We start from the raw sequence: 23,041 nt of genomic DNA, 5'->3' as shown, positions 1-23,041 counted from the left end.
TATATATTCAAGTATTATGGTTTTGTCGTATGTCACTCTAAATCTGTATCAGTTATTAAATCAAATATAACCGTATCATACCTAAAACCTACAATTCAGATCATTTGCTTTTCATTTAAATGTTAACCTGATACGAGGGTGGGTCAATAATTCCTTAGAAAAAAGCATTAAAACAGTTTTTATTTTTGTATTTTTTTTTTATTTCTCAACATAATCTCCTTGGAGCTCAATACACTTGGTTAGACGTTTCTCAATTTTTTTTAAACCGTCAGAAAAATAAGTTTTCGGAAGGTCCTCAAAATAAGCATTTGTCCGATCGATGACTTCTTCATTTGAAAAAAAACGTTGTCCACTTAGCCATTTTTTTAAGTTTGGGAAAAGGAAAAAGTCACTGGGGGCTAAATCTGGCGAATACGGTGGGTGGTCGACCAATTCGAACTTCAATTCTTCAATTTTAGCCATTGATCGTAAACATGTGTGAACACGGGCATTGTCCTGATGAAAGAGGATTTTTTTCCTGTTTAAATGAGGCCGTTTTTCTTCAATTTTGTTTTTTAGCTGGTCCAATAAAGATGCATAATAATCCCCTGTTATTGTTTTTCCTTTTTCCAAATAGTCAACGAAAATAATTCCACGTGCATCCCAAAATACAGTAGCCATAACCTTACCAGCTGATTTTACGGTTTTCGCCTTCTTTGGACATGGTTCGCCTTTCGCAATCCACTGCTTTGACTGTTCTTTCGTCTCGGGAGTATAGTGGTGTATCCATGTTTCATCTACAGTCACAAAGCGACGAAAAAATTCATCCGGATTGCGTTGCATGAGCGACAACAGGACTTTAGAGGCCACCACCCTATTGCGTTTATTGTCGACTGTGAGCAAACGCGGCACCCATCTTGCAGAAATTTTTTTCATGCCCAATTTGTCATGTAAAATAGAAATGACGCTACCTTTTGAGATCCCTGTAACCTCAATTATCTCACTCAACTTTAATCTTCGGTCACTTAACACCATATCGTGGATTTTATTGATCATTTCTGGTGTAGTCACCTCTACAGGACGTCCTGAGCGTGGTTCATCCTTTGTTGATGTACGACCACGTTTAAATTCATTTAACCAGTTATAAATAGTTGCAAGTGAAGGAGCAGATATGCCGTGAACTAAATCCAACTCATTTTTTATTTCCTTTGCTGTTAACCCTTTTATATTAAAATGTTTAATAACAGCTCTAAGCTCAATTTTCTCCATTTTTCCATTTTCCACAAGCAAATTTTTTTTTTAAATGTACGAGAAACACACAACAACCCGACCAATCTGATTGAAACTTCGCAGCATACTGAATCGGTAGTGCCGCTGCATGAAAACAAACCGCTTACAGTACTAGTCGCGCCACCTGTCGGCTTTTCTAAGGACTTATTGACCCACCCTCGTAACAGGTGATAATTTTATTAATGTAGCTTCCATCTTTACATTGCATGGTGTTGGTCTCTGATAATATCTAACATCAACCTATATTGGCTTCGAAAGAGGAGAATATCTTTTATATTTTGACGTCAAGAAGAGGATCCAAGCCAGTATACCAGGATAGCGGGATAAACTCTCATCCTCTCGTTATACAACATAATTCTTTGGATAAAGATGTAACCTCGCTGCATTCTGGCATTATAACAGTGTGTGGCCATTAGTGTTAATAAAATTATCACTTGCAATCAGTTAATAACGCTAAATTTGATAAAAATAGAGTTTCCCATATAATTCATTATTAAGACATTTTTGAATTTGTTACATTTTCAACTATGTAATTGTAATATTCAACAAATTTCCCAACACATACATTATACTTATGTAACAATAGGGTTGCCAAACATCCAGAAGTAACCGGGACAGAATCGGAAACAAGTTTATCAAACCGTGCGGTAACGTGTTAGCCTATAATGTCGCGTATGCCGGGATCAAATCCCGGGTCTGGCAAAAAATCGCATGTTTTTGGACCCAGAGTATGGACTGTGGACGTAATAGGTTGAGCAAATGGCTAAAATTCATTTAGAAACAAAAAGCTTTTAATACAACCTCCACTGTATGGAAAAGCCCGTATGAACTTCGTTACATTCGAACTTCGAACATTATAAAACGAAAATAATCGAGTAAAGTTCACCAGCTCATCATTATTATCAAGTATAAACACAAGCTAAAGCTAACCATGTGTGCGAAAGACGTGTTGTTAAGTAATTTTTATATATTGTGGTGAATTTCAAGTGATAAAATTCATCACCAAGTAGGTACACGCCGGATATTTTAAAAAGAAGCAATAGTTGTGTGTATCTGGAAACTATGGCCGTCCCACCAAAGTTTAAATATCGATCTTTGTGCGAGTTATTGCTCATATTTCGAGTGCAATATTTTGTAGAAAATGATGATTGTTTCATATTAAAATAAATAGTAATTGATTTCAATGGAATATACAATGGAAAATCATCATTTACTGCGAACAGGTTACCGCATGGCATTCGAAAATATTCAATACCCAGCACTACCAGTGTAATTCGAAATTCAATGCTCCGGCCTGGCTATAGTCTTCCTTGTTGGAAACCGTAGTGGTGTTTCTTTACCAGCGTAACTATTCTTCTACTAACTTCATGGCTGGTGTCGTTTTGAGAAGTGATATCCCAAAATGAATGTATTTTTTACAGATGCTAATAGAGTTTCAAATCAAGTGCTACAACACTGATTGCGAAAACGTAATTATGTCAAATTGCAACAAAAATGTAGGTGCATAGCTCGTTTTGAAATAAAATAACACTACAATTTTATTTGTAGACCAACTTGACACATTTAGGTACACAGGGCATTACGGTAAAAAGAATTAGATTATTTTATTATAATTGTTAACAGTGTCGAATCGGTGAATTAATTTGAGGGCATACCTATTTAAAAAGTGTGTCGTATACAAATTTACCGCTGTTATTTCATCATCATCAGCAGTAAAGTGGCCATCGGAATATTAATGAGCAGACTAAAATTTAAGCTTCCGCGTTATAAACACGGGATACGCAACGCGTGCCAAGTTCTGAGTCCAACCGAACACAACATCAACAGTATGCACCTCATGGTATATAAATTATTTTAATAGGAGAACTGACAACACGTGCGTCAGACGGAGAACTCATCGGGCGAATTCCGCGGAATCGCAAAATTCAACGCGGATGTACCAGAATATCCTAAATATGTCACATATTATTAGGGAAGCGATTCAACCCGTGTGACAATGTCAAAGAATATGACGTGTTATGTTGCTAGATTTCGACTAGCAAAAGCTTTTAAACCAGTGACGCAAAACTTTTATCAGTAAGACTAATAATTTATCCACTTCCTATAATGTGAAAATCCACGTGTTGGTCTTTTCAATCAATATGTATATTTAACATGGCCCAACAGGTTGGTGCGAATAATTAACTATCAATGTTCGTGAGAATTCCGTCAATAATTAACACGCTCAGTAAAATTATGATTAGGTATTTGGTATATTTTTTGATCATTAATAATATTGACGCTAGGCTTTGCAATCCCGATAGGTTTTCAGAGCATATAAAAAGGACGCTTATTTTAATTTCACCACTATTTTTACCAAGAAAATTGTTAACAATTTGTTTACGGGCCGCACAAAATTGTGTTTTTGCTAATTACTTTTCAAATGCAAATTAACACGTTAATTACAAAATTAATTAAAAGGGCCCATAAGCATTGTGTTAAGTATTATGTTGATGGGTAGGTGTCTACGACAAAAATCCCTTTGGGTTTTGAATTGATTGCAATAAACATTCATAGTAGGTGGTAGGTAATTTAAAAGAGCGTTAGGGAAGTTATTATGGCGAAAATTGATGATTCACGTGGTTAGAGTATTTAGAAAATCATCTACGATCAATTAACGTCCAAAAAATGTATCAGCAAGAGTTAGTTATTGAGTGACGAAGTTACAACCCTTTTTGGCAGGATAGTTAGTGAAAAATAAATGACAAAAAGAGTAAATAGCGCATTGTCTGAGAGCTTTTGCGAGAAGGGAGTCCTTCAGGGATGTATTTATCTTCTCATATACCTACATGGAGACTGGAGAGTACATAATGCGGAAAGCCCTAGGGCCTATAATCTAGGCCCTAGATCATTGGCAAGGCGGAATTACAATAATTATTGGTGGCCAGAAAATAAACAACTTGTGTTATAAAATATCATTCTATAAGACAAGAAGCTAAAAACAAACCAAATTCCCACAGTAATAAGTTATAATTTAAATATTATTGCAAGGAATGTTTTTAAATCAATAAATAAGAAATCCCTTCAGAAATAAAAATATTGTATAATATTTGTAACAATGTGTGTGAGTAATGTTCATATTATTTTATGATGGTTGCATTGCACGCCTGTTTATAGGCTCTCACGGTGACCCTTGCCCATGATAACATCGCAAGTACCTAACAATAGATCCCTGTTCAGTATTCGACCTAATACGTAGGTATATTGCGCATTTAGTCAATGCAAAGAGGACTTTTGTACCAGACTCCATATCGCTAAGTTATAGTGAATTTGAATGCAACAATATATTTTAATTAGATAAACTCGCTAATTGTTACTAATTTTGGGTAATTATAGCAGGTTGACTAACCCGTGCCATAATAGATGGTACACTGTTAATTAGTTGACGAACAGATGTATCTTGGTTTGGTCTAGGCATTGTGATTGTAGATATTTCGGAATGATTATGTAACACAGGTACTTCGGTGTCAATTAATATCATTTTTTTACGTATTTTGGCAATAGCGGGTAATAATGTCGGCAGGCGGTGATTATGATTGCGTTACGCAAGTGACGTAACTAGCCGCGCGCTGGGTCGTGCGCCGAAGCGTGCAGCGCAAAGGCCGACCATTTTACTAGGTCGCACATTCTATTTATTGCTCGCCACACTACACGTGCTTTTCGGAGTTTTAGTGCGCCATTATTATTAATTTTGCACTGCGCGAAATTCTGAGAAATCACAAACTACCTACTTACTTCGACCTGTCTTCGATATGATTTCGACTCTCGCCAGAAGGAAGTAATTAAGTTTATTTAGATCTTTACCGTAATTTCTTACCAGTAGCGCAGACATGCGATGCTGACCAAATCAGTGTTACTATTGTGTTGAACGACAAAGCAGCGATTGTTATACTGTATTCTAACTTCTTCTTGGTCGTTCCCTAATGGCTGAGGATCGTGACCACCTTGAAATTCTATCATCTTTTGAGCGACCATGACTTTCCACCACTCTCAATCATCTCCTTCCTCGGGACAGAGTGAAGGCTGCCCTCAATCAGCTCCTTCACTCGGTCGCTCCAGCGCGGTGACGCTCTTCCTCTGCCTCGCCTTCCCTGGAGGCTACCGAAAACCACCAGTGTCTCCAAGTTATCCGGCCCGCGTCTAACAATATGTCCAAAAAACTTCAGAATGCGTCTCAAACATAATATTGTCGAGAGTTGTTCGTTTATCAAGAAATACGAAGCATTCATTAATTGCCTTCCGCTCCCTTGCCCCCGGGGTCCATGACTAAACAACGTACAAAAATGTCTGCACAAGCATCATTTTCATCGCAATTGAAATTCCCCGATCCTTCCATATTATAGTGGTAACTGGTTAGACATCTCATCACAATTTTCACAATATGTGTGCCTTCTTTATCTCTGCTTCACATCCGTTTTTTCCATTAATGGTCGATCCCAGATATAAAAACTCGTCCACCGTTTCTAGATTTTGGAGTATACCTAATATAATATATTATAATGTTTTAATGCCATTGTTTTAAGGCCAATTATCACGCTATAAAATGGCATCAATTATTATTGTATAGTTCCCACACTGAAACCTTTATAAACTAAATTACCTGCAAACGTATTGACGATTAAAGTGTTATTTTATTGTGATAGAAATCTATTATGAACAAGAAAAATAAATAACCGTAGAACAGAATATTTCTGATTAATAGTTCGCAACCACTGTGCACTTATCACTAATTCGTATTTGGCGAAATGTAGAATAATCAAAAAGTATATTTCTCACCACCCAAGGATACTGTGATGAAATCGAATCGGCATTATTTTTTTAAAAAATAAATACATAATAAAAAACCTGACAATGAATTTGATCAAGCAAACGCGATTCAATTAAAAATATACATAAAAGAAACTAATTCATTGTCAGAAATATATTCACGAACCACATTGTATTGCTAATAAGACAGGGATTTTAGGGGTAGTCCATATTTTACCCCCTTATAGACCGTTACGTCATTATAATAGCAAACCCCCTCCCACGGATTATGAGGTGATGTCATAATATGGACAACGCCTTAACGGGCGGAACCGGTATTGGTTTATTATTATTATTACAAATAAAATGTTGTAAGTGTAAGTACAATAAAAATGAAATCATAATGATAATCATATTCTATCGTACCTAACTATACTATAGTTATATACCTAGTATGTAGAAAACTAGTAACAGAGGTTAAAACTAGTCATAGTGGTTAATGTGTGTCATGAAAGCTCAAACTAAGGAAAACCACCAACAAATCACTCACATACTCATTAGAGATTTAATTTACCCAAATTCACTTCATAATCACATGCATTTTATAGTGCAATACCTATAAAATCTGAGTGCATCTGTAGGTATGCATAACATTTCAGAAGATACATCGTTTTATTAAATGGTCATTTTTAATGTAGAAGTCGGCAACGTACGGCCCGCGGGTTATTTCGCCCTGCCTGTAGATTCAGATTAACATATTAGCAGCTCAATATTATAATATTGGTACGGATAGCAACCATACAATTCTGTAAGTAGCCAATAGAATAGAGAGTTACCAATTGCTTAGTAGACATATCTACTTATTTTCACTGTGATTTCGTGATTATTTCGGCTTATCAAAGTGCGGCCACACCGGCAACAAGTCGCGCGACAACTCGTTAAATTTTACGATAATTATCATAATTGCTTAAGAAATTTTACGATAATTATCATGCTTATCGTAAAATTTAACGAGTTGTCGCGCGACTTGTTTTCGGTGTGGACCCGGCATTACAGTTCCTTATGTTGTCAACTCCTGGTTTAATGACTGTAGAGGTCGTCTCACATTATGATTATTATCTGCGATCTACATACTCCTACAAATAAAGTAACTTTGCTATCAAACACAATCAAACAAGTAGGTACCCTTGACTAATAAAAAAATTAACACGCGGCAACTGCACGAGGATTGCAGCAATATATGTCATAGTTTCAGTCACGTTAGGTGAGCTATCATTGGAACACGGAGATATTATTAGTGCAAGATAAAATAATCGCGTAATCGCTGTTTTAGGATACTATGTATATTGGTTACGGGCCACGTGTTGATGAGAGTATACTGGGGTTAGAAATTAAAGGAATCTGTGGAAACCAAAAAGAAGTACGAACATTTACTATTCGTTCAATTAAGTATATAGTATGTATAGAGTAAGTCAGGGGAAGGAAAGTAAAAAGAAGACAGGGAAGACGACGCAGTTCATCACTGAAGAATCACTTTTGAAACGCAATGAATAAAACAATATCAGCCAATATTCGTTGATAGAGATATCAACAGATGTCGGTAGAGTTTTTAGCATTACAATCAGGAAAGATGTAGGTGTAGCACCAGGGAACTCAGAAATAATGGGAACTGAAATACCCAACGGGTAAGGCGACAGCAGGTAACCGTCTCGGGTAAGGAGAGTCCGGGTTAAACTTACACACGTGTCAAGAATACGTTGTACGTCTAATACTGAAAACTACTCTCGGTTTATGCATTTACGCTCATTTAATGTTGGTGTATTACACATACTATTGCACGTGCATAATGCGTGCTTCATTTTCGTAGGACACTCACACATTCAAATACCCTGCTTCGACGTGCGGCGTATTGAATATAGCCAATCGGTATTCTATTTATTATCTGTTCTGTGTGTAGCACCCATGTAAGATGTAAGCCTAGGTGGCAAAGCACTCATCATTATAGCCGTGAGTCGGTCGTGATCCCACGGCTGGAAATGATGGTGTTTCAATCCCGTGCACGGAGTCAAGGAGTTTGTACAGCCTTCACTCTGTGGAGGACAAATACATTTTTAAAATAATACCTTATCTTATAAGCAACGTTCCCTATAATGTTTCTATTGTGTGTGCGGGTTATCAACGCATCTGAGCAGTGGCGTAACTAGGGTTGGTGTCACCCGGGGCGGTAAATTGACACCCCCTCCCCCTCCCCACAAATACATTTGAAGTTATTTATTAATTTCAGCCTTCCGCCTTTCGAAAAATGAGTCGAAGAATTGAGCATGTGATGGTTTCGTGCATTCGAGCAAAATTAAAATCTGGCAAAGGAAACTTTTTTACAATATTTTTGTGTGAAGACTGTGCAGGGGATGAAAACATGTGTGCGGACACATTTTGGTAGGTGTGCGAGGGTACAGGATTTAAACCCAACATACACTGGAGGATTTTGGGTTTGGTTTGTTTATGTTGTCAAAAACTAAAGCCGAATTGCCACGTGACCCTAAAGTCAAGCGAATGCATATTGACAGGAAAACAGTAAGGCCCGTTTCACACGGGACACCTGTGTGGACACCAGATTCCGTATTTACACAATATAACTGAATGGGCGCGTTAAGACGGGGACACACGAGTGTCGCATTCATCTATATGTAAATGCGGAATCTCGCCAGGTGTCTCGTGTGAAACGACTCGTAGAGCAGAATCGTAGCGGTGGCACTCGTGTCATTAATATGCAAGTATTGCAAGCACTTTACCTCTCTAAATCGCAAAGATTCTTATTAAACGTGTCGTAGCCCAGTCACTCACATAAAATCGTCTCCACTGCATCATACGAATAAATCAAATATCCGGAAATGCTCTCTCTTTCTCTTCCTCTTTCCGCGCACATATGCTGAAATAGTGACGTAACGAGGCAAACCGAAATGAATGACCGCGAAAAGCAGCTTCTTGCGGCTCATGCCGAGTGAAATTTGTTACATGCGATAATCGGTTTTTTCTACCAAAAATGTCGCACCGACGTTATGTGCGGCAGTACATTAAGTTACATGTGTTTTGTGAATTACAAGAAATTCGACGTGTTGCAGACGGACGAGTTTATTTGTACGACACGGCTTTACTCTCTGTCTCCAGACAGTGTTGCCATCTTTTTCTACGCTGATTATAGTACGAAGGCGTAAAAATTATAGTATTTCTAAAAAATATATAGTACAGAAACATTTTTCGCCTTGAATCCTTTAAAATTATAGATTTTGGTATATTTGGCGTAAAATTATATTATTTTACATTTTTCGCGGAACTAAAATTATAGTATTGTACTATAATTATAGTACGGTTGGCATCACTGTGCCAGATAAATTTTTATTTTTAGTAGGTAGAAAAGCTCGATGATTTTGGATGACTCAAGAATGTCACGCTGTCGAGTGTTTGCTGATTACGCGCTACCGGATCACAAAACACTGATTGTATATTCCGACAGTACGAACGACGAACGACTTATTAAAATATTATTATTATGCAGACTCAACGAGCGTATCTGTTTTTATTATAGATCAGGAGCCATGGAGACAACTTTACTGTATCAAAATAATTATTGCATAAGATAATGTCTTCAAGTTGATACAAGTAGATCGTATTATAAATATTACATATAATAATAATATGGTATTACACCACAGCATCAGCTAGTGACCATACATGATGCATGTTATTAGTTATTCTTATTTCAATTACAATAATTTATTGTACATAGTGTAGGTACCTACTTGTCTTATAAATCTTATAATATTCACACAGCACAGTCTGGTACAGGGCCACATCGACATAATATCTAGGGTTGCCCCGTCATGTCACCGTATTACGGGAATACCATCGAAATTCATTCTCACATCCCGTATTTTTATATTTATAACAAAATCAAACGCCAAAAGCAAGCATAAAATTAGTTCAAACTAACCTTTAACCTTGTCAAAATATATACGACTGGAGTACATAACCTGGTTAGGTTCATGATTGTTACAATAATGCAATTTGGGTATTTGTAAACCTTACTTATTTTTAAATGACTCTCATCAACGAGAGACCCAACCTTTTTACAACTGCGGACCGGTGGAAATAGGAAAAATATGACATGATCGAAAAAGTTTTCTCGCATGAATATGTAGTCGAAAATCCAGACAATAATGTAGTAAGTGATTTTAATAATACCCAAAACTGAAAAAAAAATGTATTTATGGGTGAATACCAGAGTGGCATCAGAAAAATAATTATATTTAATTAAATTACAAGGAATTTTTGGCATATTGTGCATTTTAAAATGGCCGACAATACTATTAGCGGACCGGCGGTTTGGAAACACTGAACTAGACCATCGTATGTATATTTATATTTTTTTGTTCACTAGTGTCCCGTATCCTTGCACGACATTTATGGCAATCCTAGACATTGCCAACGGATGCTAAATTATTGAGTATTGAACATAGTATAATTAATTATTACACAACTATTAACGGTTGTATAATAGACTATAATATAGGAAATGGTAATGGACAGCTGACTTCTAGGTTTTCACTAGTCTTACATGGAATGTGATGACACTGATGACTGATGACTGTGAGCTGTTGATTCAGTGTGTGTCCATGATTTCAAATCGTTAGTAAAATAATAAATGAATTAACGATGAAGGAGAGTTTTTATATTTTATTTATTTATTTATTTATTTTAATAAGTGTTTATGAATATCAGATACAAAGGTATTATTGAGAGTACGCTTTATTCGGCAAGCGTAGACAAAAAGATAACTAACTGATCATTGGGTTACCCCTCACGTAGCGTGTTGCGTCTTATAAAGGGCGACTTTCTTTAACGCAAAAGACGCAACACATTCGTCAGAAAATTTTGAAGGGGGCTCTAAGCATTTAAAAAAAATCGTAAAATTATTAAATTAGGCACACACAAATCTATAAAAAGCTAAATAAAACCTATCGTTTTTATTTTACAGAACAAACGCTATTATTAAACTACATATTATAATATTATTAATTATTGAACAATGTTAAAATCAGTGACGTCATGTGAGAGCAGGCAGACCACGCGTTGCTAAGAGACATCTTTTATAATAGATTTCAAGGACACAATATTCTTATTTTTTATCGTAGGGAGCATCAAAGTCACTCGGTGTGTCTGGCCACTGCGTCTTCATAGTTAGATATCCAACAACAATATCATTTTGTATACATAATAAACGTACAAAAATGTCAAGACATAACAGATAGCACAGACTCGGCCGATACGTAACATTTTAAAGTCGACTAATTTACGCCAGCGTACGAAGCATAGATACGAATGTGTACAATGTACATACATCAATATCAATACTTACCTATTCTACATACTGTGGTTATTTTTATTATCGTTTGGCATGTTTGCTGGCACAAGGCAATAATCACATGCACAAACGTGGCAACACCACAACTGAGAGGCGTGCTCCGATGACGTGACGTCACCCATCGCCATCACAATAATAAAGAATAACTTCATGGCGGAAAACGTAGACGGCGCGGCGCCAAATGCAGTTTGTTATTCTTTTCATTTTTGTCCGTACTATGTACCTACATATCTACAATTCGTATATCTATACAAGATAAAATATGTACAATTTCAATATATCGCTACCCGAAGTCATCAGTGAGATAAAGTGAAAAATGAGGTAGGTACAGTGAGATAAAGTCGATTTTAAGATAAGTAGGTAAGTATGCCAATCGATTGCTGACAGTTATACAATATGTATGCACAATGAATCACTGAGATGTCCACATTTTTTTTAATGCCAGTGTTGCATTTATTAAAATTGTCCTGTAAATTCAAAACAACAGTGGGATTACAATATATTCTACATATCTACAATATGGATACAAAAAAAATCTTATCATTGTCATCTATTTATTATAAACCGCAGAAAAAATAAACATATAGGTAGTTAACTATTTCATTTGTATGACACAAACATTAAAGTTCAAATTGCTTATCTCGAAACTAGTATTTTTGTCTTATGTCACTGTTGCTTTCTGGTAGCGATAATATATAAAAATAATACACATTTTGTTTGTTCCTTCCAATTTTGATTTTTTACCACGGATGAAGACAGCATTTACTTATTTTTAGATTTTAATTTTGTGTTCTTTGGTTTGACATTTACTGCTGTCAGAATTAGCTTTGTTTTGACATATTATTATATACATAGATTTAACAGTTATTTTATTATTGAAAAATGTACTTAATTATTATTGTTTTATTAAGTACTATTATTACCGTGGTAAATATAATGATGTGGTTTTATTATTATTAATTTGAAACTTTATTTTCTCCACGTAAACTGCAAATCAAGATTAATCAATCATTGAAATTTTAAGTAACCATCAAATTATTCATGATTTTAATAGTTTGGATTGACTATATATGAAACCCCACAAAACTTAGTAAAACTATCTCCAAATTACCAACGTTGCACTTATCCTTATTTCACAAAACAGATTAATTAATCCCCACAGGTCCAAGGATTCAAGAAAGTCTTACCTACGATAATAAATTCTAAAAACAACGAAAATTGACAACTGCAAACGATTAATAAAACTATGTAGGTAGTTACATTAATAATAATTGCATACTATATTAGTGACTCCTCCCATCGTGAAGCGGTGCTAAACCCCTGCGCTTCTCGTCGGTGGGTAAAAGGTTCGATTCCCGCCGTTTGTATGTTCTTCAAGAACATAATTTGTGCATTCGAATACACGACTTTTTAGATTCTTCCAATCATCAGTAATATCAGTAAAAGGATAAAGAGCGATATGTACCTATGTACAGCAGAATTTAGCATACTCGGCTTCTGATAATAATAATATGTGAGTCATGATTTTGATTTCAGCGGGTGGATCAAATTAACGTAGGTACCTACCTATATTGGATAGCATCGACCTAATCCAGCGATACTCAACCTGCGGCCATTTAAGCTTTTATGTGCGGCCCGAAACACATTTATTATCAGGAATTTCGTATATCTTGAGATTCGTTTCGACTTTGACGCACAGATAGTGACACCCGAAGAGGATTGTCATTATGGTCCACATTAGATCTGGTATGAGAGTGTTGTTATTGCATACGATTAATTTAAAAAAACACGCATTATTTTTTAAATCTCAAAAATGTTTTGTAAAAAAGGGGGGTTTCATGATTTTTTTCGTCACACCAGTAGTGATGCGGCCCGCGTTATTTTACAAAATATATGTATTTGGCCCGAAGGAAAAAAAAGGTTGAGTATCATTGACCTAATCGGTTGAGCGTATAGTTAGCAACCAATGTTCGTACGGTTTAAGGGCGATTTGACCAATTGGGCTTTGCGCGAGGTAACATCGGGTGGTAAAAATAACAAATGAAACGGAAAGACGATGATTGTTTTTTTTTTAATTTAAACAATAATTTAATTGTAATAAATTTAAAACGCATGGAACTTATGTAGTAGAATTTCAAGAAAATTTCGGCGTGTTTCAGGAAAACTCGTTTAAAACTAACTAAAGGCTCATTTACACGAGTCACTGCGGATGAGGAGTGTCACCGAAAGTGAAATAAGTACTCAATTCATTCCAAAATGGCGTCAAGTGAAATAGCGAACACAGACACAGCAACCAAGAACCACAAAACAACACTTTGTTTATTACAATCAGTATGTACTATCAAATATGATGTGGATTGCATGAACATCTATTCAACCTGTTTGTTTTCAATTATTCAAAATGACAGTTTACGTACCTATATAAATATTATGACAGTATTCATGGGCACAGTGCGCATGGCGTGTGCGCATGCGCGGAATTATCCGCAGTGATAAAAAAATGATCCAAAGTAGAACAAGTTCAACTTCATTCACTTTTGATTCCGGATGATCACTTTCGATGATTCGTTAATGAATGTGCGTTTACACTGGTCACTGCGGATGATTCCTCCGCGATGATCGTCAAAAGTGAACCATGTAAACGGGACTTAATAATTGTCATCGTGATAAATCAGTGATGCACAAGCCGCATACGGCCTCTGTTGGTATGCCGTAGGTATGTTGGTTGCCGCCCAAAATAACAGATACTTTATCACTAAATTTTTCATTGAATACGAAAATTTCCTATATACTAAGTTCTATCGTGCAAATACATATTATGTAGGTACGTAATGCAGAGTGGAGAGTGGTTGGAGTAACTGATATGTAACTATTAATTTTAAAATAATAAAAATATGTATATCTCGTCTACTATAATAATATCATTATTGTTTAACACTTTTACCCACTGCGGCCCGTGAAAAATAGAAAATCAATAAATTGGCCCTTCTTTGAAAAAAGGTTGTGCACCACTGTTGACTGTGTAGGTAGATCACTAAATAGAGTACGAATCAATTTTGTTAGGCGAAATGAGATCATCTATTTTCTCTTAATATATTTAAAAAGTTAAGAAAGTATCATAGTAATTGGATAAGTAGTTTTGATGTGTATATATTATCGAAATGCCCATAAAATACATAGTTCTGACAAGTTAACTACTAAGTAACAACCGTTAATCGATGAGGAATATATTATCGGGCCTCGAATTTACTAGGATCGGCTCTGATTTTTGAATCCATTCGCTACGTTTTTAGCAAAAATTATGAGTAACCGTGTAAAAGGATTCGAGAAAAATCAAATTTTACGTAAAGGGACTGAAAAGACATTCGGGATTTAGAATTTAAATTAAATTAAAACCGAGAAAGATGTAAAAGACAAAAAAGTGGTCGAATGACCGGTGATATTATTATTCAATGCTAATTTCCCCAGTGCCCTATATATTATTGGGTCGGCCCTTCGCGTTCGCGCCTCTCTCTGCGTGACCCATTTCCAATGCCTGTGTAAAATACAGGTCGGGACCTAAATCCGTCCCCGTCTGCCCTGGAAAGGGCTGGACCGAATAGAGTTGATCACTACTCAAGTAGTCAATATTGAATTGTACAATAATTATAGAATATAAAGAATAAACAATGCAATGGAGGTTCATTGTTATTGGTTCAGTTTTAAAATAATGGGACGCAAACAGGGATGTTCTGTGGACGCAAACAATTGTCAGCGAATAAAATTATTGATATGGCTTAGGCATTATGACATAAATTTTAACTAAAAAATCTGTCATCAATGATGCACTAACCTGGACCCGCTATATATATATATATATAAAATATATTAGAATTAGTATACTCCTCAGTCAAAGATTAAGTGGCATCCGCAATACAAATTGAATTCCTCCAATTCCAGGTGAAATTTCTCACGAGCACGTTTGAGATGGTTGGGCCGAGGATGTTTGAACGGATAGTGATTGATGTTATCTTCAAACCCATCAATGAAAGTCTGTCGGGGGAGTTATTATACAAAGATCCGCACATCGTAAAAATTATGACAGAACGTCTCAGATGGTTGGACCATGCAAACATGATGGATGTACCACGCACAGAAAAACAACTGTTATTAAATACTATATTATTGTAGCGTAGTAGTATTCTGAGCAAGAGCGAGAGACACGTAGGCTAAAAAAACTACCCAGGAGATAAATTCTGGAAGAGTCGAAGCCCACATTCCAGAGAGATGTAGTGCCAGAAAATGAAGAAAAATGTGACATGTTCAAAATAAATGAAGTTTTACACTATTAAAGCATAACTACTAATCTGTGACAAAGACCAAGCCTTGCATTATATTTTGATACAGATTTTAAGATATCAGGAAAAATCATGAATAGTAAAGTAAAGTTTCACATTGGTTTTAGGTAGATATTTCTTTTTTATGTGTATTACATACTTCTCTATACTTCCATACTATATTGTATATTTTATGTGCAGCCCTAGACATTTTATCTTCACTCAATGTGGACCAGCAGAGTAAAAAGGTTGAACATCTATGTGCTAGGCAATAAATTGTGTCAACAATGGTCGTTTGATTAAAAATTGTCTCAACATAAAAGTAAGCTGTCAATAATTCCCACATATTTTAAAATTACGGTAAAAGCGCACTATAACAATATATACCTTATATTATTTTGTTCTGTCAACCCTTATTCAGGGGATTAAAAGAGGAAAAACAACAACATTCGGTTATGTTGAGACAACTTTACTGGATTTGAAACCAGCACTTTCGGTACGCTAGCACAGTATAATGCCAACACGGCTAGAGCGGTCTAGCGGTGCGAATAATTTAATAGCCGAGTTGACCCTTTCGCGGCGAAGGGAGCAATCGTGGAAACGATGCAGCCGAAAATAGGTCGCGCCCTGCCCCACATCCGAAATAGGTCACATCTGAAAATGCTGAGCCAAAAAGCAAGCTCCGGTGTCAATTATTTCGACAGCCATTCGACCCTGCGAATCGATGTGTCATATTATCATTAATCATTATCTTTCATCAGTCGGTATCGCAGCGGAGCAGATTAGGTCCAGTCCAGAGCATCCCAGTTAGAACTTCGAGCTTCGAGCATTGTATTACTCATTTTAATGGTGCTAACCATACCAATGTAACAGCCAATCGCCATGAACCAAGGCTTTAAAGCCGGTCTATAATAATGTATTATAATATATATATATATATCATGACCATGCCATAAAACGCAAGAAACACAAAGCGCGCGAGTGTCCTCAAATATTACATGTCAAATTTTAATGCATATTATAGATACAGACGACTATTAAAAATAACATATTCTTTAAGACATGTAGGTACTTATAAGTTTATTCCACACTCAATAATAATTATTGTACCTTATTAAAGCCACGCCCACAAATAAACCCACTTCCCACAATTTTTGTGTGGTGTTGTCAATATGGTGGAAAGACATTGCATTACTTAATGAAAATAAAATACAGAAAATTAAGTATATAATCCTTAGGTACTCCAATTAAATTGTATATCGATCTGTGGGTCTATTCTATACACAATGCGGCTATCGGCAGTTATCGACTATAGTGTATCAAATAACTCCACACCCGTTATTTTTACGTGTTATTTTATAAATAACAAACTGTTTATTTATTAATCATTTGACTTAAATATATAATATGTATTGCTAAGTAGACGACGCTGCAATTCTGTAGTCAATATTAGATGTTATTAATTTAATAGGTGACCCGGTTTGGCATCGTCGGGTCGGCGAGCATGCGCATAACCGCAAAATGCACAAAGAGCAACATAGAGCCATCACAGATTCACCTACCTCACAATCACCTACCGTACAAGGTTTCATAATTCTTGCAAACCTACCAACTAACCAACATATTATGCCGTAATAACTCATAAAATCCGTACTATGATTTATAATTATATAAATTATAAAAGATTAAATATAAAACCATGGTTTACAGTTTACACCCTAGCGCAGTGATGGCGAACCTATGGCACGCGGATGTTTTATTTTGAAGACAGAAAAAGAAACTAAATATATATAATAATTTTACAAATAAATAAATATTACTATAATACTTACATACTATACTAAACATAAAAATACACAATACACTATACTATTGCAAAATAATGTACTGCTGATTTTGATCAATTCGATTTTGCCTCAAATTCCTCGAGTTCGAATGCCTCATCTGATCGGAGCAATTCTGGTATGCATATAATATAATATGTACGTAGGTATATTTACGCGATACCCAAGAGACGCAGGTTCGATTCCTGCCGGGTGTCTTACTTGTTTCAAAAAAGATTTTTTCTATTGGTTATAATATATTTTCTCATAAGTGTTTCCAAAATTATGAAGTTCAATAATAATTAGAATGGTATATTCTTAAAATCTTGTGAATAATTCGTTGAATAAAAAAAAAATACTTAAACCTTGAACAACACCGGAACACAAGGGAAAGACAAAAGAAAATATTATATTGGTAAGTAAATTAGAGAGATCCTGAATGATGCAAAGGTAGGTTAACACGTAGGTGTTCGTTAGTATCAAGCCGTACCTACGTTATTATCATATAGTTAATCAAAGTCAAATTAATGTTCTTGGTGAATCTAATAAAATTGGAATCACACTCCACGAACGGCGCGTATTTTTTTATCACAATGCCATACAGCCATTTCTTTCCAGCACGACAGCTCACGGTGAACTGTTATATAGCGAAATGTAATACGTACAATTTACAATAATAATAAATCTAACTCGATATAGTTACATCTGTAGTGTAGCGGACAGAATTGTTAACCCGCTCGCACGTTCTGGCTCGGAACAGATTCACACTGTCAAAATCAAAGGAGGGGTCAATTTTTCGCACCTTCGATCTTCCGCTCGGCCGCGCGGCCAAAACCTTTTTTATCAACCCATTTAAAATTCGCCATTATGCGCAACAATGTGGAGTATTATTATTTATTATGCTATAACTATATACGTCATAGTAAGCGGCATGGCAGGGTAGTGTGGGCGGCAGACAAGTAATTCGTAGTTTGTTGACCCCCGCGGATTGTTGTTCGTGGCCGATAACAAGCGACAGGGGCGCGCCGAAGGTGTCTTAACACCCGGGTGGGTCCAGCGTTGCCAACTAGGATTTTTCTTTTTCGATCTAGCCAAATTTAGCATTTTCATTATTTGTCGTCTAGGTTTAAAAAACCACATCTAGCACGGAGCGTTAAATCTAGTGTTTCTCATGTGCAATAATTGTGTAAAGCCGCATTTAGACCAAGCTCTCTTGCTTTTTGTCGAGCGAGTAAGTATAAGAATTTCGCTGGAGTAGGGGAAGAACAAACATTCGCTCGCATGGTCTGAATGCGGCTTAACATCAAAATTTACAAACAATTATTATAGGTATTATTTGCGGGTAAAGTGTATGACGGTCTGTACCTACCTAACATAATCGTTATCAGTCACCGATGTAGCGGAGTTTTTGCGACGAACGTATTATCAGCGCGTTCACACACTGGGAGGTAATGTCAGATTAAGTTAAATATACAGGTGGAGTGCTTCTATACAGGAATACTATTCAATAGTTTCTCAGATAATTAAAATCAAATTCAAGAACTAACAATGGACAATGATGCTTAACACATTGTGCTACCTAATATTTTTTTTCAAAAGGGACAAACCGTCCTACGACTATGCCGATGGCATGGTAAAAGCTACCACGTTTGGCATTTTCTGTAAACCCAATCTATAGTATTCAGATAACATACGTAAGCGGAGATTTTTATCAACAACCCTTGTCAACGACTTATTGTCAATATAAATAAATTAATAATCAAGCTGCACTGAGAGAACTATCAATCTAGAATTAGAATCAATGTGTTTCTGCTGCCATATCATTAAGATTTCATCAATAAAGTGTGATTCACGTCTGACATAGATTTTGGCATGGGTGTTAACATTTTACTTAGACACTTGAATTGTCAGCCCCTGAAAAATAACCTATAAGTCAAAATATTCACGGACAAAATATAAAATACTGATAACTTTCGAAATAAAATAACATGGCAGGTAGGTACATAATTATTAATCAAGGTACGTTAACCCTTTGTACCGTAGCAAAATGGTTCAGTCGATAATCATCGACGTAATTTAAAAACCATTACGCAATAATAAAATAACAACCAAATTCAACGATCTGATAAAACTAAATAATACGTTATATCTATACGACGGAAAACGGAATAAGTTTCACTGGAAACTTCGCGTCATAAATACACATCAAATATATTTCAAGGAAAACATACAAAAAGCCTGACAATGTCACAGCAATTTTGCATCCATCCCGGTCGCACCCGAATGCCAATATTGAAGTGTGACAAAGAACCGAAAACACCTGACAGAATAATATTCCGAAGGAAAACGCAACAGAATTGACATCAAAGAAAATTATATTGGAGCGACTGTCCCTCTCGCACGCGCCGTCGGTATCATTGTTTGCCATAGCGAGTGCGAACGAGTTGGAGCGAAATGGAGGCATCGACTTCTTATCGGGTGTATCGCATATCCGTATGAAGGTAAACGGGTCATTTCCGGGTCAAGGTTCGCTAGATTGAAAATTCGGGGTTTGAACGTAAAACATCTACAATTTTTTACTACAACCAACACTACGGCATTATTCACTGTCATTATCATTACGTTAGGTACGCGTTATAACTACTAATAAATATAATAGAACGCAATTTTGACTGATCGATGAAACCTTTGTTTTGTATCACCACAATACAAATTCAGCGCAAAATTAACACACAACAAATTGTTGTGCAACGGACGGTGACACGCGGTTTGCGTTTCGTATAGTTACGATTATTTCAGATATACATGCCTAGTCCTGACCAAGATACATCTGTCCGCGAAAACATGAATAATGTATAATAACTGTATAAGAACATTTAAATTGTTTTGATAACAAATTCGTGTTTTTTAGATGGAAAACATGTGCAAAAATAGTGAGCAAGTATGGCCATTCAACAACTTTTATATAATGATGTTTTAACAATATGTCTCCGTTTCTGAATGACATGTTGTGAACGTCTTAAATTAACAATTTGTAATGTTCACTATGTGTATAAAAAAAAGGATGTTTGAGGGATAGTATTAAATTTAATGTTTTATCGGTAGTAACGACGCAACGCGTGCATACATAAATAGGTACACGATTAAAATGCTTACCCATAAATCCATAATCAAATTAGGTATATTGAAGGTAAAAATAGTTATTCGAATTAGTAAATGTTCATTATCAATATACTATTATAAAAGATTAGGTTTATTTTCATTCTATACAGTTGTCTATGAACCATGACTGTTATCATTTATCAATATCATAACAAAGTGATAAGAAGCAGACACGACTGGGATTTTTACACACGACAGTATAATTTAGAAACAAACTACAATTATTACGATATGTACCTACCTACTAGGTAACAATGATGATATAACATGAGATAATTCTATATTCAAGAGGTAAACCGAAGTATTGTAAAAGCGACAAATTTTCCGTCGACATAAAAAACGACATTTTGTTATTGGTTTTGTTTATTTTGCGATGAATATGTATTAAGTGTCTACCAGTGTTGCCATATTTCCTATGTTGATTGTACGAAGGTCTACAAATTATTTATGAAAAAAAAACTATAATTCATGTAACATTTTTAATCATTTTAAACTATTATTATTAATACACGACAGTATACTATGCATTTCAATAAAAATCGCATGCGTTTAAATTGGATAATTTCGATTTGTATTGATTGAAAAAATAGCAAATTTGAAATATCCCAGTTTGCGGTCGTCCATATAATATGACGTCACGACCTAAGCCGGTTTAGATATAATAGGGTGATTTGGGTTGACGGAGGGGTCAAAATACCGAAATCCGAAAATATGTGACATAATAATTTATGGACCTTTTTTGGATTTTAAAAATGTTACTGTTTTCGAATACTTAACCCGGTTAACCTTCCGGATTCAGAATTTCTAATTAAAAGTATATTTTAATGGCGCATTACCTAACTGACTACAGTATGAAATATATAACAATATTTTAATTACCTCAGCTTAATTTAAATTTAATATTAACTGAATTCAAAGTCTTCATAATGCAGCGACGGAGAAGTCATTTGAAGGGCAAGAAACAGCGGAGCTACGAAGCCATTCGCGTAGCTTTTCATACAATAGGATTCCTTACCTAGAAAAAAAAGAAAAAATATAATAGTTAGTTACCCAATGCATTATTAAGTAAGTAATTTATATAAAATATTATGCCTATCTGGCAACAACAAAATAAAAACAAATGTGTCCTTGATATTTTGAAAAGCTCGAAACTTGATTTCACGTTTAGTTATCTGATGCAAGAAGTGCCTATGTCAAATATTCGATGATCGCCGTTCTTCATACAATTATTATACCTACGTATTAATAACTTTCGCAGTCTATTAGGATCGGACATCGTCGGAATAAGTGAAAATAATAATTTCCTGTAGGTAGCTATTACCTCATATACCTATATTTGTCTCGATTTATCTGTAACGCATGAGAGAAAACATAATATGTAAATGTATAAGAGAGAGCTACACGGGAGTAAGGTGAAAGAAAAGATACACGTACCTATACGCAAAATTCTAAAAAAAATATCACAATTAGTAGAGGGATTGTTTATTTTAATCAGATGGTGAAAGAAAACAAATGATATTCAGTACTGATACCTCCTCCCAATTATCACACAAACATTTACCCTCTGTTTAAATTAGGTCACATTTTCTTCTACACCCCCCCCCCACCACCTCTAAGCCCTGTGTTAAGTATCATGACATTGCATCAGACCGACTCTTAAAGCATTGCGCCATATAAGGACGACCCCTGACGTGTTAACAAGGCCGACTATATTCCTGCCGTGGCACAGGATTGCAAATTACAGTCAAGTGGTAGTGCTCGTTATAGGAATGCAATGCGGTAACCTGCTCGCAATAAATAAAGATTTTCGATTGCACATTTCGTTAAAATTATTAATTATTACCATGTATTTCAATGGGTATGTAATAATCATCATTATCTACAAACAGTTTACCATATTGTATTCGAAGTATGAGCAATAACTAGCACTACCATCGAAGTTTACAGATTCGTGTCACAGCCTGACGATAGTCGACCTAGCGTGTTAACATTGATGTATTTATACATCAATGCGTGTTACTGAGTTAAGTCTGCTTGCCGACAGGCGTGCTAATCAGGAAATGTGTGAATATGTAGGTACATAAATAAGTAAATTAATACGGTTACTTTCCGATACCTACTAAAAATGCTAAATTTTGACATAAGCTCTTCTTGCATCATCGAGTTATTTTGATAGAAATAATAATATTGTTACGTCGTATGTCGTAACGTGACGTAATCATTGCGCGTATAAACGCCGTTCAAGGTTTCGAAGGGATAAAGCG

General features: G+C 35.6%; 1 protein-coding gene across 5 annotated transcripts in view; it reads right to left on the bottom strand.

The window, feature by feature from the left end:
- Positions 1–23,041, bottom strand: part of atos (atos homolog atossa) — a 108,876-nt gene that overhangs the window by 19,645 nt on the left and 66,190 nt on the right. For 2 of the 5 annotated variants that reach the window (XM_085942537.1, XM_085942538.1), the window contains one exon: positions 21,657–21,792. The exons of the other annotated variants lie outside the window; for them this stretch is intronic. The gene's annotated coding sequence lies outside the window, so the exon portion shown is untranslated. The remainder of the gene's footprint in view (positions 1–21,656; positions 21,793–23,041) is intronic. 5 annotated transcript variants of the gene reach the window in all.

The sequence above is a fragment of the Rhyacophila brunnea genome, unplaced genomic scaffold, assembly GCF_057557595.1.
Source record: "Rhyacophila brunnea isolate RB1 unplaced genomic scaffold, BYU_Rbru_1.0 scaffold_15, whole genome shotgun sequence".
NCBI classification, from domain to species: Eukaryota; Metazoa; Arthropoda; class Insecta; order Trichoptera; family Rhyacophilidae; genus Rhyacophila; species Rhyacophila brunnea.
This window is presented reverse-complemented; position numbering and strand designations above follow the sequence as displayed.